We start from the raw sequence: 7,158 nt of genomic DNA on the forward strand, positions 1-7,158 counted from the left end.
ATGCCGCAATCCCTTCTCCTCCATTCTCCTCTCGGGATCTTGGGCATGCATGCACACGCGCCCTGCGTGAGTTTTAAGCCCCCGGGTCCGGGACACGAACCGCGGTCGACTACATGGGAGTCCAGCGACATAGCCATTACGCTAACTGCTGGTTCCCAATATTTGTAGGTTTTTGACGAAGCTCCACACCTATAGCAAAAACCTCTCCAAAAGAAAAGGAAAAAAGAAATTGTTTATCACTTGACACTTTGAATATGTTTTCCATTCTTCTTTGCTCACATTGTTTCTGATGAGAGGTCCGCTGTTAGCCTGATGGTATAAACCTTTGTAAGTAACCTGACCTTTCTTTTTTTTTTTTGGAGAGGTTTTTTCGCTATAGGGCGCTGCGCTCGCCAGACAGACAGAGACAGAGACAGAAAGAGAGAAATCACCCCCCAGGGGGGATGGCCACGCCGCAATCCCTTCTCCTCCATTCTCCTCTCGGGATCTTGGGCATGCATGCACACGTACCCGGCATGAGTTTTAAACCACTGGGTCCAGGACACGAACCGTGGTCGACTACGTGGGAGTCCAGCGACATAGCCATTCTGCTAACTGCTGGTTCCCAGTAACCTGACGTTCCTCATGCCAGTCTTAGTATCTTGTCTCTGTCTGTGGATCGAGTCAATCTGGCTACGTGCCTCGGGGAGGATCTTCTTGGATCGGTTCTGTGTGGGGTCCTTCGGATGTTTTGGGTCTGGATATTTGAAAGCTTCTCTAGGTTTGGAAAGTTCTCTTCCAGGATTTCATGGAATAGATGATCAGTACCCCTATTAGTTTCTTCATCTTCTGGGATACCAGTTATCCAGATGTTTGGACATTTAATGGTATCTTATATTTCTTGTATATTATTTTCATTTTATTGGGTTATTTCCTCAGGGTTTTTGGTGAATTTCTCTAGGTCAGAGGTTCTGTCTTCTACATCTGAGATTTGGCCTTCTTCATGATCTAATCTGCTTTTAATACTTTCAAGGGAGCTTTTGATTTCCTATATTACAGCCTTCACTTCTAACAGCTCCATTTGATTCTTTCTTATGCTGTGCATTTCCTCTTTCAGATCATGCAAGAACCTCCCCACCTCCTGGACCTCGTTGTCTCTTTTCTCTTGCGTCTTCTGGAGTTCATTGTCTCTCTTCTCTCGTATCTCTTTTAGCCGTGTCGCTTCAAATATTCTAAATTCTTTATCTAACATGTCTGCAAGTTCCACTGTACCATCTGTGCATGAGAAGGTGTTCTTTTCCCTTAGGGAAGAGATATTTTCTTGTTTTTTCATATTTCTTGTGCCTCTGCGGTGGTTTCTGGTCATCTGATGAATTACACATTTCCTCATTTCAGATTGAAGTTAAACCTGAGCATGCGGAGGCGTGCAGAAGGCAGTGACCCACGCTCTCTGCAGCCCCCGTTCTCCCCCTCTCCTGTCAGTCTGGTGGATCTTGGGGTCTGGAGGGTGAAGTCTGAGCAGAAAGTCTTCGGTCACCTCAGCCCTGGAAGGCACCACTCACAGCTCGAATGCCTTGTCTGTTTTCTAATCTTAGCCATTCTACCTGGAGTCAGGTGGTATCTCACTGTGGTTTGGATTCGTATCTCCCTATGATAAGCGGTGTTGAGCATGTTTTCGTATGCTTTTTGCTGTTCATCTGTCTTCCTTACAGAGTTCTCTCTTTGGCTCATTTACCCATCTTAAATTGGATTTTTTTTTTCCTTTGAGTAAGCTACTTGAGTTCCCTGTATATTCTGGCTGTCAGTCCCTTGTCTGAGGCATAGTTTGCAAATCTCCTGTCCCATTCAAGGGCTGTCTCTTCACTCCACTCACTGTTTCTTTTGCTATGCAAGTCTCTGGGTGTTTTTTAACCTTTTCTTCTCCCTTTCTATAATGTCTCCACAAATGTGATAATAACACACTTGGATGTGATTACGTGTGTGGCGTGTGTGTATGTGAATATCTGTAAACGGTTTCTTGAGCTTCTTTATTTGTAATTTTCTTCAAATTTGGAAAATTAGCGAGTTAAACCCGTCAATACTGTTACAGAGGCCGTTAAAACTTTGCTACTTCTTTTCAGGGTTTTATTTTTTTCCCATTTTGCTTCAGAGTGGATACATGTTTTTAAAAAGATTAGGTTGTTGCCATAGGGCATGTGTACCTGATGGAGAGACAGAGAGAGCAAACGAGAGAAACCACCCCGGGGGGAGGCCTGGCCACACCCTTCTCCAGTCTCTTCTAGGGATTTTGGGCAAGCATGCACACTTGCCCAGCATGATTTTAATTTTTTTTTAAGAGGTTTTTGCTATAGGGCGCGTGCGCTTGCCAGAAAGACAGAGAGAGACAGAGAGACAGAAAGCAAGAAATCAGCCCCCGGGGTATGGCCACGCTGCAATCCCTTCTCCTCCATTCTCCTCTCACGATCTTGGGCACATACGCACATGTGCCCGGCGTGAGTTTAAGCCACCGAGTCCAGGATGTGAACCACGGTCGACTACATGGGAGTCCAGCGACATAGCCATTACGCTAACTGCTGGTCCCACCCAGCATGATTTCAAACCGTCGGGTCTGGGGCTTGAACCATGGTCGGCCATGGGATCCAGCCCCACAACCACTACACACCTGCCACCCCACCCCCCCTTTGCTGACCCTGCCCTGCGGTTACGTCTGATCAGCATTTATCCCACAGGGTTTCACTTTGGTACTTCCCTCCTCCTCTCTCGGGCCTCTGCTCAGGGTCTGCCCGCACTGCTGTGCTCCGCTGTGGGCGCTGCCCTCCCTGTGCACAGGGTGCTGCTCCACAGACCGAGGGCCCGCACGGCCGCTGGCAGTTCTGGGCAGAACCCGCGGTCGGGCCCACACCCCGCGTCCCCGCTGTCCTCTGCTGGAGCCTGCAGGTCCCCTGCCCCTACCCCCTGCAGTGGCACCCCTGGGGGGCGTGTGGAGGACTTGCCTCGTTTGCCTTCTGGGGCCACCGTCTCAGTCCTGCCAGTGTCTGAGACTGCTTCTCCCTGCGTGTGCCTGGTCGGGTGGGGGGAGCACGCAGTCTGGACGCTGTCCTCAGAGGAGTGGGAGCCTCCCCAGGGCGTGGCCGTCCTGCTCCCGTCCCAGAGCCATTGCCTGTGCTTGGCTGCTCAGCCCTCTGCCCACAGGGCGAGGCCCCTGCCCCTCACCGCTCCCCATGGGGACTGGTGCAGGGCCATCCTTATGTTGGGTGGCAAGGCCACGCCCTGAACCCTGAAGGGAGCCGTCCTGTCGGGGCCCTTGGTCCTCGAGGCAAGCCTCTATCGTGGCCCTGGGGGCCCTGCAGTTCCAGAAGGAGCCAAAATGGCTGCCCTGGGGTGAGGTGGGGGCTCTGGGACAGGGCTGGCCCCAAGGACACATACATGGTGTGACCGACCCGTCTCTGGCCACCACCATGGGCGAGGATGGTGACGGGAGAGTGGGAGGGGGATTGGCCATGCAGTCCCTGCGCCCCCAAGGGGGTGAGTGGGACCTGAGGGCGGGTGGGCAGGCGGTGTTTGGCTGGGGTGGGCGAGGACCCGGATGGCCCCATTGCACAGTTTGCTAACAAGATGCCCAGCGCCCCATCCCCTGCCAGAGGGAGGAGTCCTGGGGTGGGAAGGGATAGGCCAGGGCATGGACAGGCTGGCAGGGAAGCACGGGTGGGCCCAACCTCGGAGACAGATCAGAGCGGGGGCCGGGGCAGGACCCGCTCCTCCGAGCTGCACCGCTGTTCTGCGGGCGCTCGTGCCCGAAGGCCAGTAGAGGGCAGCAGCGCCCCACGGTGGGGCTGGCGGGAATTCCAGGGTTGGAGGAGCCCAGGGGGGGGAGGGTGGGGCAGAAGCCCCTGGAGCTGCTGCCCTGTCCTGGGCAACGCTGCTACCTACACAGGACACGCCTGTGTCTGCATTTGTTCAAGTACACGCAGGCGAGCTTCTGTGTACACGTGTCCGTGTCCGCCCGTGCTTGCTGTATCTGCAGGGAGCAGAAAGGGGGGAATAAGAGGGATGCGGGCGGGTTGAGGTGTGCCGAGGGGTCACGGCCACCTGGTGCCCTGGCCGAGTGCAGCCCTGGCTCCTGGCATGGCAGTCTGCCTGGCACTTCCTGGGGAGCCAGGGGCCCTCCGTGGGTGCAGTGTGGCCGGCGTGATGGGGTGAGGCCAGGCTGCTGCCCGCCGTGCCCAGCTGTGCTCCTCTGGAGGGTGGCCGGAGGGTGCTCACGTCCCCCCCACCGTTCCAGGCAGATAGGGCAGGGACCACCTGCCCACGAGGGGCCTGGGCCAGCAGGGCTCTGGGGCTGGTGCTCCGTGCAGGGCGAGGGTGGCGGGGGCCCGGCCAGGAGAGCCGCAGCTGGCAGCACCCTCGCCCTGCAAGCCAGAGGGCCACTTGCTGGGACCTGGCAGGGTGCAGGCTGGGTCCATGGAGCTCCTCGGCTGCGCCAGGCTCCAAGCTAGCAGAAGCAGACCCTTGCTGTGGCCTGGACGGCAGCCCCACCAGGGCCCCTGTGGAGCATCAGTCCAAATACCCACTCAGGGCCTGGGGACCCCACGCCTCCATGAGCTGGGGGCTCCTGCCGTAGGCCTCCCCTCCTGCACTCATTACTCACTACCGACCCCTGTCCGCCAAGTGCGGGCCATGCATGATGGGAACTGCCCTTACCACCCCATCGCTGTAACCCTCTCTCCCAAACCATCCCGCGGAAACCTCTGTCGCTCCCGTGGCTGGGCCTTCACGGTGGGAAGCCTCCCGCCAGCACCGACAGGAGTGGAGTGCTGCCCCGCCACCCGGGTTCCCCCAGGCTGGGAGCCCCTCCTGCCCGGCAGTTCCCACCTACCACCTGAACCATCGCTGACGACGGGAGCCTCCGTCACGGGTCGGCGTTGCTCCTGCCCCAGCGGACACCTGTGACCGGAAACCTCTCGGAGCCCCGATTCACCACGTGTGTACCAAGGACCCTTCGGCTCTGAGGTAGGTTAGGGTTGTTACTGTTCAGGGCCAGGTACCCTTTACGACCAAAAGCCTTTGTCTGCGACCTGGGCTGTGACTACGATGGAAACCTGTCGCTGTCCTGTGAGCGTCATCCGCCTCAGCCCGTGACCGGGCCTCTCTGTGACATGCCTCCTTTCCTGGCTGTGAGCTGTCTGTATGACTGGCATCCATCTCGTTACCATTTTCTTAAAGGTTCTTGCTATAGAGCACGTGCACTTCCCAGAAAGAGAGACAGAGAGACAGAAAGAGAGAAATCACTCCCCAGGGGATGGCCATGCCACAATCCCTTCTCCTCCATTCTCCTCTCGGGATCTTGGGCACGCACGCACACACGCCCGGCGTGAGTTTAAGCCACTGGGTCTGGGACTCGAACCACGGTTGACTACATGAGAGTTCAGTGACATAGCCATCATGCCATCTGCTGGTCCCAACACTGGTTATCATTTATAAATGGGAACTTTCTCTTTCCTCCAAGTTATTACTTAGGAGAAATTTCTTTTCCCACCATGAGCGGTGATTTATGAAACCTTTTTCTCCCATCACAAGTGAAGCGCTTCCTGTGACCCAGCTGTTACTGTCTGTTACTGGGAAGTGACTTTCCTGTGACCAGGATTAACCACTGGGACCCTCCGGCGTCCGCACCACCTAAGTGCTACTTAGGAGTCAGCCCTTCCCTCCCCGAGCTGCCGGCTGCGCCCACCTTTCCCTGCGCCTGGGTGGGGTTCCAGTGGAGCTCTGGCAACTCCCTCCCTGCCGCCTGCGCTCCTAGTGCTGGACTCCCCCTTCGTCTGTCATCAGAACTCTCACGAGAGACCTTCCTTCTCCATAACCTCGGCTAGCATTTAAAACTCGGACTCCTTTCTGTTATCCAGAGACAGGCAGAGAGAGTGTGCCCAGTGGGACACCCCTCCCGGTTCCCCATCGGCTGGCACTCCGGGCACACGTGCACACGGCAGCTTCGTCACTGGGCTGGGACTCGGACTGCAGTCAGTCACGTGGGGCCCGGCTCCCTTCGCCCCTGCACAGCAGGGCCGGCCCTGGGATACTCGTTTCTCTGTTCCTCGAGGTCTCGCTCAACTCGAGCCTTCTTTCTCTATCACCTGGTTTTTCTTTCAGCCAAACTCTCCTCTCATGCATGGTCGTTTCTGATTGGAAGCCTGCATCTGTCAACCTCGTCATCGGCCCCGAGCCAGCGCTTCCTTGCTCTGTCACTGTCACGCGGGAGCGTGCTTCCCCATCGCCGAGCCGCTTCTCAGAGGAAAATCTTCTCCCAGCGTCAGCGGGGTCCCTCCGCCTGGACGGCCTGCGGCACCTCGTTTACGACTGGAAACCTCCACCACCAGGGACGGTGGGAGGCTGGGAACCAGTCCTGTTACCTGCGTCACCAGCACCTCTATCGCCTGGTGGTCAAGGATTCTTTTTCTGTCCCGAGTGATCACGTGTGACCAGAACTCTTCCTTCCTCGTCACCTGTTACCCTTTAGACTGAAAGCTGGGGCTAGCAGGTGGCGTGGCGGTCACATCTCTGGGGCAACCACAGTTCAAGTCCTAGACCCGGTGGCGTCCGATTCACACAGGGCACGCGCGAGTGCATGCCAATCCCAGGAGGAGAATGGGGGAGGGATGGGGCGTGGCCTCCTGGGAGATTTCTCTCTCCTTCTCCCGGTCTCTGTCTCTCTCCAGTGAGCACACGTGCCTTAAGGCAAAAACCTCTAAAAAAGACTGGCAGCCTGTCCCTTGCACCCCCTGTGCCCAGCCACCACGGGTCACAAGGCCTCCCCTGCCCCCACTCGGGCTGCATGTGGCTACACACCTCTTCCTGTCTTTGGCCCCGGGAAGGGGTGTAGGGGTGTGTCACTGGGAGGTGAGGGCGGGACGGGCTCTGAGCACACGTGCCTTAAGGCAAAAACCTCTAAAAAAGACTGGCAGCCTGTCCCTTGCACCCCCTGTGCCCAGCCACCACGGGTCACAAGGCCTCCCCTGCCCCCACTCGGGCTGCATGTGGCTACACACCTCTTCCTGTCTTTGGCCCCGGGAAGGGGTGTAGGGGTGTGTCACTGGGAGGTGAGGGCGGGACGGGCTCCCTGCTACAGGCCCTGGAGTGGGTTGGGGGCCCCGGTACCTGCCTTCCTGTGCCACAGCTGAGCCA

This window comes from Tupaia chinensis, unplaced genomic scaffold (assembly GCF_000334495.1).
Source record: "Tupaia chinensis unplaced genomic scaffold, TupChi_1.0 Scaffold000020_1, whole genome shotgun sequence".
In the NCBI taxonomy this organism is placed as follows: Eukaryota; Metazoa; Chordata; class Mammalia; order Scandentia; family Tupaiidae; genus Tupaia; species Tupaia belangeri.